This window comes from Monodelphis domestica, chromosome 5 (assembly GCF_027887165.1).
Source record: "Monodelphis domestica isolate mMonDom1 chromosome 5, mMonDom1.pri, whole genome shotgun sequence".
NCBI lineage: Eukaryota > Metazoa > Chordata > Mammalia > Didelphimorphia > Didelphidae > Monodelphis > Monodelphis domestica.
Window position 1 is genome coordinate 201,899,476 of NC_077231.1, and position 8,477 is coordinate 201,907,952.

General features: G+C 52.0%; 3 non-coding genes across 3 annotated transcripts; all 3 read right to left on the reverse strand.

The window, feature by feature from the left end:
* Window positions 1–511: 511 nt before the first annotated feature.
* Window positions 512–582, reverse strand: MIR182 (microRNA mir-182). The gene has a single exon (NR_032183.1). It is a non-coding gene; the product is annotated as a microRNA mir-182 (primary transcript).
* Window positions 583–7,748: 7,166 nt separating this feature from the next.
* MIR96 (microRNA mir-96) lies at window positions 7,749–7,845 on the reverse strand. Its single transcript, NR_032212.1, has one exon. It is a non-coding gene; the product is annotated as a microRNA mir-96 (primary transcript).
* A 321-nt stretch (window positions 7,846–8,166) lies between these two features.
* MIR183 (microRNA mir-183) lies at window positions 8,167–8,254 on the reverse strand. Its single transcript, NR_032211.1, has one exon. It is a non-coding gene; the product is annotated as a microRNA mir-183 (primary transcript).
* Window positions 8,255–8,477: the final 223 nt, after the last annotated feature.

Below are 8,477 nucleotides of genomic sequence, written 5' to 3' on the forward strand. Positions count from 1 at the left end.
GAATCCCAAGAGTTCATCCCCCATTCTTGTTCTTCTCCAAGACATAGATGTAGGACATCTAATAGACAAACCACAGTGAGGTGGCCAGGTATCCCAGTGGATAGCGTGCCAAGCCATGGGTTCAAACTGGGCTCTGAAACAGAGTTCCCTAATGTATAGAACCCTAGAAGGAAAAAGGCACAGGGGTAGAAACCTTGATTGTTCCATTGGACTGCTTCAGGATGTTTTCCATTCCAGGGTCTGAAAGGAGTTCCCAGAGGAAGGGAGGTGCCCAGGTCCAAACATCTAAGACAGGAGAGGAGCTACCTGGCTGCCCCAGAGACCTGTGACCGCAGGGGGATGCATGGAAACATGAAATTCACTTCCAGCTGCACCCATCCTCTGCCACTGCCAAGGGGGTCTGCCTGGCCAAGGTGGGGAAAGGAAGAAAAAGAAGAGGTGGGGGAAAGGGTCCAGGAATGGTGCTACCTCAAAGGCTGGCATCTGTTCCGCCGATTGCTCTCTCAAGCCGTAGTTGGCAAGTCTAGAACCACCGGATTCCATTATCTCACCAGTGTGAGTTCTACCATTGCCAAACACAGCAGGAGACAGGCGGGGCCACATCTGGATTGGGGTGCAGGTGACCTGTGAACCCTAGGAAAGAAAAAGGCAAAGAATTAAGTTTGGTATAGGCAGAAGGAAAGAGGAGATGTGAGGAAGGAAGACTTCATCTCTGCTTGCCTCCAAAGTGGGCAGCATCAATTCAATGAATGGATCAACCACCAAAACATCCAGCTTCATCTGAGATGTCAGAATCTCCATTTCTACCAACTCCAAAAAGCGAGTACACAAAGTACAAGGGCAGTGGGGATGCCCCAAAACAACCGCTGGTGGCTTATCTTTCTACCTCTCACCAGAAGTCTGTGTCCTCTCCACTCTCACCCTTTGTCCTCTTTTCATTTAATTTTCTCCCATCCCCCCAACTCTCTTTCTAACTCTATGCTCTGTCACTCTAGAAGGAGGCACCTAGGGTGACAAAGATTACCGACTCCATTCCCAACCAGTCCTGGATATGGGAGGAAACCTAAGAGCTCATCCCCCCTCCTCGTTCTTCTCCAAGACACCAATGAAGGACATCTAATAGAAAAACAATGGTGAAACAGCTAGGTATCGTGGCGGATGGAGTGCCAGGTCTAGAATTGGGAGAATGTGGGTTCAAATGTGGCCTCAGACACTTCCAACTGTGTGACCCTGGGCAAGTCACTTAACCCTAGTTGCCTAGCCCTTCTATCTTAGAATTAATACTTAGACAGAAGCTAAAGGTTTTTTAAAGAATCAAAGAAAAACAATGGCAGCATATCAAGAGCAAAGGCTTTTTGTTCCTGAGTCCTCTGTTCCCAATTTCAAGCTCAGCTCTCACCCAGGACAAGCTCTTTTATTACAATCTGAGCCAAGGTTTTACAGTCTCTCTCTCTCTCTCTCTCTCTCTCTCTCTCTCTCTCTCTCTCTCTCTCTCACACACACACACACACACACACACACACAAGTCAAAGCTTTTTAAAGGCAGGGAGGAGTTGAGAGAGGGAAGGAAAGAGAGACAGACAGAGAGAGACACACAGAAAGACAGAGACAGAGGGAGTTAGTGGGTACCTCTGTACTAAAGGTCTTCAGGTAGACATAAATGACTACTGGGGAAAGAATTTCTCTTTAGGTATAGATTGGACTTGATCACTGGTATAAAATTCAAATAGAAACAGTCCCCTATTAGCTGCATATTAACTTAGAAAACCACAAATTCACATTATCTATGTTATATTGTATTTTTATTTATCTTGTTAAACATTTCCAAATTACATTTTAATCTGGATCAGTCTGCACCTGGGAGTTTTGTGGGTTCCCGGGAGGTCAGATATTACTGGACTTGATGGCCTTTGGTGGGGGCCCTCCTTCCCATATCATTAATCAATCAACACTCACCCCAGCTTGTAGGCAGAAAAGGGATCAACAGCAACTTTGAAAGATCAAGAAGACTCTGCCGTGAATTTCCCATTGAAACCAGGTCACCTCTCCAGAATTGAGAAAAGTCTAGTTATAATACAGTGAGCAACTCTACTTCCAGCAAGTGGTTTCTGAGAAAGGGGTACTCCCATCCTACTTCCTACCTGAAGGGCTTGAAGCTACTCTGTTCTTTAGTGGCTTTGCCTGGAAGACTCAAATGAATAAGCCCTCCTGCTTAACCAAGTTAGTGACCTTGGGCAAGTCACTTACCTTTGATTTGCCTCAGCTTTCAGCATCTGTAAAATGGAGATCATAACAGTACCTACCTTCCAGGGTGTTGTGAGGATCAAATGAGTTAATATCTATAAAGTGCTTTGCAAATTTTAAGGCACTACATAAATGCTAGTTATTATTGTTATGATTAAAGTTGTAGTTACTTTCTTATTTCCCTGGATGAAGAGAGAAAAGCTAACCCTCTTTCCTTTTCTCATTCCCTCCAAACACTAGGATAGGGACATCAATATCACTATCTTAGATGAGGACTTGCTTTTATCAGCTGTCACTCACTGTGGTCAACCAAGTGAATGTAAGGCAAGTGTCTCAGACCCTAAAATAAGCATGCCCCCTCCCTCCCTCCTTCCCTCTCTTCCTCCTTCCCTCCCTCTCTTCCTCCCTCCATCCTTCCCTCCATCCTCCCTCCTTTCCTTCCTCCCTCCCTTCCTTCTTTTCTTCCTCACTCCCTCTATTCCTCCCTTCCTCCTTACCTCCCTTCCTCCTTCTCCGCCTTCCTACTTTCCTTCTTCTCTCCTTTTCTCCCTCCCTCCCTTTCTTCTTTCCTTCCTCCCTTCCTCCATCTCTTCTTCCCTCCCTTCCTCCTTCCCTTCCTCCCTCCTTCCCTCCCTTCCCTTCTTTCTTTCTTCATTCCTTCCTCCCTCCCTCCCTTCGTCCCCATACCTCAATCTCTCTGGACTTCATGATGACTCAATGATGGAACAACTATGAATCTTCTGGGCATCCCCCCTCCTCAAAACTGTTCTGGGCCCTGGGACCCAGAACAGTTAAGTAAAGATTAAGTAAAGATCTCCTCCATTCTCAATGGGAACCCAAGTAACATCTGGTCCATCAGCTCACCACTCACTTCAGAGGTGCCAGGAGGATGTGCATATCCTGCCTCCAGCATCTGGTCAGTAGTCAGCATTGGCTATCTGAGAAGAATCTGCATATCACAGAGGGGGCCAGTAGAGCTCAGCTCAGAGAAGAGTCCACTCCCAGCCTCCTCCAAATCTTCTAGGCTGGATCCCATTCCAGAAGAGAAGTCTCCAGCCTAAAAGGAAGGGAAAACCCCATGACTCTGACTCCTTCAGCTGGTGGATGATTGAGTTCTTGGGAAGCACCTCTGGACCCTCAGGAACCAGGAAGAAGAGGGAAGGAGATTGGGCCCTGAACAGATGGTAGGGCCTCAGGAGCATGGGCATCTGTCCTTCCTTCCCAACCCCTACTCAGATGGCCCCAAGCCTCAAGGCCATGCATTCACCAAGTTTTCCCACAGTCTAATGGTACCCTAAAGCCCCTCCTAGCTTCTCTCCTGGCTCTGGTACATGTGGCCTTCGCCCCTGAGGGGTCTGGCTCTGCTTCCTGTCCCCAAGGGGGGTGTGGCTGGGATGACAAGCGATGCTGACCTGACTTCTTTGTCCCTGCCTCCCCCTGTCCTTATTCCGGCAATGAAGGTGACCCAGCAGCTGTGGGATTGGGGGAGGTGGCAGGAAAGACTCAACCTGAGCTGAGCTAGATAGAGGGGGATTTAAGGCTGTTGTCTATGGGAAGATTAAAGGTAATTTAAAGGGGGAGGGGAGAAAGGCCTCCCTCTGCAGTCCTCATGGGGAGCCTGAGGAGACCAGGAGGTAGAGCTCTAATGGAATTCAGTTACAGCCTTCCCAGGTCCTGCCTGCAAAGGTCACTGGAATCTGAACTCAATCGTGGATTTTTAAAAATCAAGCAGACATAGCCTGCTAAAATGCTGGAGGTGCAATCCCCCGAGGCAGGGGGATGGCTTAAGTGATCCTCAATTTCTCCCCATCTACAGTTCCCTTAGGGCTAGCCAACCCACCTATGGAATCCCTTAAACTTGTCTGGACTTGATGGGAAACTGACACTGAAGAGGTCTGTCCTCGCCTTGGCTGCAGGGGGCCCCCAGAGGAATCAGACAGGGTGGGCTGCCTAGCCTCCTCTGGCTCGAGGCCTCCCAGCCAGGGCCTCCCAAGAGATTGGGACAGAGCCTCAGGAGATGCTCCCAGAGTCCAAGCGGCTCAGCACTGAAGCCTGGGAAGGAGGCGATGGGGAGATGGGCCAAAGTCAAACTCCTCCAAAGGGTAATTTTCCTAGAGGGAGTGACCTGCTCTGGGGAGCCATCTCAGCGCACTGCAGCCGCCGGGCATATCCATTAGGCTGAGCTGAGGTTCCATTTGCCCCCCCCCCCCCCCCCCAAGAGTGCCCCAGCCAATGGAGCTGGCCAGGAAAAAGCAGCGGCCGATCAATGGAGGTGGATCACATTTCCCCTTAGCCAGAGGCGAGCTACTAAGTCTGGAAGAGCTTGGGAGGCAGGCTGGGCGGTGGGGGAGGGCGATGCCTTTGGGTGGCTGGGGATGAGGGATAATAGCTGTGATTGAATCATCAGAATGTAGCATCTGGGGGAAGCAGGGAGTGTGTCTGAAAAATCTAATTCCCAACCCTCGAGGGAGACCTCATTTCCAGAAGCTCTAGAGTCTGCTCCCCACCCCCAGGCACAGGGATCCCTCCCTAGACAGAGGGGGCCGCTGCCTCTAGAACAAAGTGATGACAAGCACCTAGAACCTCCACACAGCGGATCTTCCAGAGGGAGCAAGTGAGGCTGGAATCAGACCACTGGAAGGACTTCCTCGTTCCCAGTTAGGAGATAACGGACTGCCCAGGCTGGTAGAGTCTCCTTTCATAGCTACGGCTCTCCTGAAATCCTCTTCAGTTCCCTAAGAGACCAACAAAAGCAGCAGGATATGCACCCCTCCCTTATTTCACCAATGGGAGGAGTTAGAAAGCGGTTTGGGAGTCAGTGATGGGCAGCATCTCCTGGTTTCTGGCCCCTGGACTCAACTTCTCTGCCTGCCTCAATGAAAATGAGACCACTCCAAAGGCGTTTGTTTGTTTATCCTCTTCGGAATTCCAGTTCCTTTTCCAAGTAGGGAGGAGTCCCGCTCCATCCCCAGTGGGGAACAGGTAGCCTGAGAGTGGCCGGCCCTAGTTTTTTTTTTCTGGCACCTCCCTCCCCGCTGCCCCGGGGCCAGGGAATCAGTTCCTTGGTGGAGCCCAGGAGCATATAATCTTCAGAGAAACGAGGGATCAAAAGAAAATTTGGTCTGCCTCCCATCTGCTCTCCCCTGACTCCTCCCTCTCCCCCTACTCAGGCTGAGTCCCAATCAGAAGCTAAGGCCCTTTCTAGGGATCCCGGGAGATATTTTGTCCGTAGACTCTGGGATATTCCAGGGCTGGAGGAACGACGGGAAAAGGCATTTTTGCCCACACTGGTCACCTTCCTGCAGCAGGAAGGAAGGGCAGCGTCATGCTGGAAGCCTCGAGTCCTCTTGACTCCTCTTTCCCCTTCCTTCCTCCTTCTTAGGGGCTGGGGGCAGGCTCTGAAGTCGGGGGGGTGGGGTGGGGGAGGGGTAGTTAAAGGTGAACCCTTGCAGAAATGATGTGAAAAGGGTTTTTGGGACCCTTCCCAAACCTATTATGGATAAAAGCCCTCTGCTGGCTGTCTTCCTGCCACCATCTTTTTGTCTCTTCAGGGAGAAGGTAGTGTTGCCACTGCTGAGAGTGTCAATGCTCTCTCCCTTTGCCCCAGAGCTGTCCCCAGTGCTCCCCCAGAACCAAAGCGCACCTTCCCTTTACCTCCCTCCTCCAGCCTCTCCCTCCTCACCGGCTCTCAGAAGAGCTGGATGGGGAAGGATTTACTTAGCTTGGCAGCCATTTTAGGCCCGGGCAGGTTAGCCATCAGGTAAGGCCACACTACGGGGACTGGGGGGTGGGGGTGGGGGGGAAGGCAGGCCTGAGCCCAAGTTACAAACATCAGGTCTGAAGAACATCTAAGAAGAGCTTACCTGGGGGTTTTGTCTGCCTCCTGGGAACTCATTAGTCCTCACCACAACTACAGGAGGCTTGGGGATAGAGCAGGACTCGTTCTCCCTATTTGGAAAAGGAATAGGGACCCAGAAGGGCATAAACAATTTGCCTGAAGTCTCACAAGCAAATCACAGAAAAAGCTTTGGAAATCGAGTAGTCTGGTCAGGCCAGTTCAGTAAAGGCCTTTCTAGCCCCTGCCAAGAGGTAAGGTGAACACCCCAGGGTCTCTCTCTCTTAGGATGAAGAGGCCCCCCACTTCCATCCAGAGGACCAATTCTCTTAGTTAGCAAGCAGTAAGAGCAAAGGGGACTTCCCAACTTCCCACAGGGGGGAGGATCCCATGTGGCTGAAAGAGGGTAAAACAAGAAAACACAAAGCTCCTTGCTAAATTCCCTAATCCTGCTTAGGTCCTGATTTGTGACTGGTCCAGCTCCAGAATTCCTCCAGTATTTCTGGGTGTGAGGCTCTGGGGGCACAGGGGCTGTTCCCAGGAGAGCCCCCTCCCATCCCTGATGGCCCAGGGAGAAGAGATTGTGTCCGAGGGCTCTCCAATGACCCATGATACCCTTGCTGTAAGGCTAGGATGTCCCTGGCACATGCCTGGCTTGAATCTAGAATCCAGGGCTGGGGAAGAGAGTGATCCTAAGATCAAGCAAAGTAACAGAAAAATCAGAGACCGAGCGGGTATCAGTGGACATTGGCCCTTCCCTGTCCTCATACCGACTGGCAGGGATTCCCAGGAGCTGGCCGGAACCTAAGGAGAGGAACTCACTGGAACAAAACAGAGACCCACTCTGGCATGGGGCCCGAGATACTAACCATTACCATCTCACACCTCCAGGTACTTTTTCTTTTCTTTTCTCGTGCCCTAACCCTCACCTGGCTGGAGTCCAGATGCCTAGGGATAGCCTGTTTCCTGCCCAGACCGAATCCCAAGGGATCCTGAGGCATGTGGGAGTCGTCCGTCAAAAAAACTCCTTTCCCTTGAGGTCTCTTTCATCAGCATCCTTAGCACCAGGCCCTCCAAGCCATCCCTCCCAGGTTCCCACTTGCCCTCTGTCACTTCGAGAGACACATCTCCAAAGTAAAGAGCCCTCGAGATTTGACCTGGGCCCTTTGAGCTCCTCTGTCCCAGGACCAGCCTTACAGATGGTGACCCTCCCACCCTCCCAACCCCGGCTCCCCTTAGGGCAGCCCCATCTGCCACTCCATCTCAGATTGCCAGGCTTTGGGGCAATGTAAGCTGATAGCTGCACTAGGAACTGGGAGCTGAGGGAGCTGCCCACCCTGGGGCTCCCCTCTCCCCTTACACAGGGCAGCTGGGGCCAGATGGGTTCCCAGGGCAGAAGCCATAAGGGAACTGGCTGGCTGAAGATATACCACTTGGGTGGGCCTAAGGGCCCCAAAGTTCCCATGTTGGTGTGGGAGAAAGGGGGTTTTGGGGGCTTCCCATCTCTGAGCTCTGTTACCCATGCCCCCACCCCACGAGGTCCCGCATCCTCTGCCAGCATGCCCTGGGCTGCCCTTGAGTGCCAGCCAGTCCTTCCCTCCCACATCCACACAGACACGGCACCCTCCCACTAGCCTGACCCCACATCATCCTGTAGGCTCCGACGCTGCATCTTGCTTTTCCCATATTGGCACTACACATGATTGCTCAGAGCAGAGAGACAGAAGCAAAAATGTGCTAGTGCCAAAACGGGCCAAGCAGACATCTTGGCTTGGAAGGCCCCTCCCCATATTCCACAGCTAGATTCCTTCCCTGTGACCCTTCTCTGAGGAATGCCCCAGGCGCTGGTGGGGCTGGGGACCTAGGAAGGGAGGGAGGAAGGATGAAAAAGGAAGAGCCAGAGCAGTCCAACCGGAGGCTTCTCTCACCTCTTCAGCCCACAAAGGAGGCCCTGAACCACTTCCTGGCACCTCTGCTTTGAGAAGGAGATGAATGAAGGAGAGAGAGGCATGCCCTCCCCTCCCTCCCCTCCAAGCCCTGAGCTGCGGGCCCCCAGCCCTGGGTCCAGGGGAGGCGCTTGTGGATCTTTCTCTGCTCTGTTTATGGCCCTTTGGTAATTCACTGATAGTGTGTTTTCACAGTGAATTCTACCAGTGCCATACACAGAACAGGAGTGATGGTCTCCCGCCCGCTGCGCCCTCTGTGAAGAAAGTGCTGCCCTGGAGATCTCAGGTGCCCCAGCTGGGAAAGACATCTCCCAACAGCCAACAACCTGCTCCCCAAAGAATGATCAATCCCACAAAGTTGAGTTGGAAAAGGGGCTTTTTCTGGTAGATTCCGAGCTCTGCTCCAGCCTGTTGTTCCCAAGTCCAGGGTCCCCTCTTTGCCAGCTGCCACC